The sequence below is a fragment of the Arachis ipaensis genome, chromosome B02 (genome assembly GCF_000816755.2).
Source record: "Arachis ipaensis cultivar K30076 chromosome B02, Araip1.1, whole genome shotgun sequence".
Lineage (NCBI taxonomy): Eukaryota > Viridiplantae > Streptophyta > Magnoliopsida > Fabales > Fabaceae > Arachis > Arachis ipaensis.
The window spans coordinates 107,596,375-107,598,144 of NC_029786.2; positions in this window are offsets into that span (position 1 = coordinate 107,596,375).

Sequence of the window (1,770 nt, forward strand, 5' to 3'; positions counted from 1 at the left end):
AGATTTTATTAAAGAATTTATGTTATTTTACTAGATATAACTACTATCTTATTTTAAAAAATAATATTTATGTTCCAGTCCATTTCCCCAGTAATAGTCTTTTCGGGCCAACAATTATTAAGTTGTTGAAGGCATGTGAAAATTTTTAAAGTTTAGATGTATTTTCACCGTTTTCAATTTTAATAACAGTAAACTATGTTTGTACTTACAAAATATTTTTTTATTAATATCTAAAGGTTAATTTTATTAATGGATATGTTTTTTTAGCATTTTAAATTTCATAGGTAAAAATAATTGTTCACTCATCTTTCATAGCTATATAGTTGATTTATCAATGTTTTAAACTTTAGAAATTTACTAATCATGTGTTAATGACCTAGTATTCTTGTCGCTCTTTAATATTTCTTTATCTTTTTATTTTTTAAAAAAAGATAGTAGTTATATCTAGTAAAATAACATAAATTCTTTAATAAGTATAAATTACAATGATAGTGTTTAATAAAATCTAATTTATAATTAAAACATTTATTAAAATATAAAATTATATAATTTTTAAAATTTAATTTAAAATATTATTTCTTTAATAAAAATAGTTTTCTTTATTCAGATGTTGCCATATGATAATTAAATGTTTATAAGATTATTTTATAATTAACAGTGCATCTATATTTTGTAAAATTAACAAAACTACTGCCATCTATAATGCTAACAAGAAGCAAAAATCAGATTCGTTTGTAAAATAGAATGCACATATGCATTGTTTCATATTTTATGTCCAACAAAATTTATATTAATTTTAAGATTAGACTCACTTTTTTTTTTTACATATTTAAAATAAAATTGAGTAAACAATAATAAAATCATCTCATCTAAGAAGATGTAGCTGAACTTGACATATTTTTATTATGGTTCTAAATTAAAGTAATTTATTACATAAAATAATTCTAACTCAAAATTACATAAATATTATAAATCAGAATTAGTTATATATCATGTTCTAAATACTTCTATATAAATCGATTTGAACATCTCTATATTATAAATCAGGTCAATTTCACTACCAGAAATGTGGTGATTAGCCACGAAAAAAACCGTGGCTAAAATCAAGAAATTCCGTAGCGATTAAGCTTTAGCAACGAATACATTTCCGTGGCTAACAAGGGCGACGCCTTTTCAGTTAGCCACGGTTTTCGTCCGGTTAGCCACAGTTTTATGATCCGTGGAGACATCTGAATAGCCACGGTTTTTATGTTATTGGCCACACTCTAAACCGTGGTTAAATGACAACAGTGTAACCAACAAGTATAGCTTTGCCACAATTTTTCCGTGGCTAATATTGGTAAGCTGGGCTTTTTTGCCACATTTTTTCTGTGGCTAAACATTGTTGGGTTATTTAGCCACGGTTTTTTCGTGGCTAATCATAAAAGATAAATTAAAAAATATATATATATAAAATAAAGATGCTACTTAGAACAAAATTATATTATACAAAATTAAAAAGATTAGCCATATCCATATAAGTAATATTTTTAGTAATAAAAATATGAAATTTAAGTAACAGTGTTGAAAAGCAAATATCTTGAACTAAATGAGTTTAAACTATTACAAAATAAAGTATCAGAATGTATCATTATTAGATCTCTAACGTCTTCATTGGAATACCTGCAAAAACATTCAAATAAGATTGTGTTATCTCTTAATTCATGAAAAAAAAGTCCCAAGACATTATTTAAAATAATATTTTAATGTAGTTAAAAAAAAAGTAGGAAT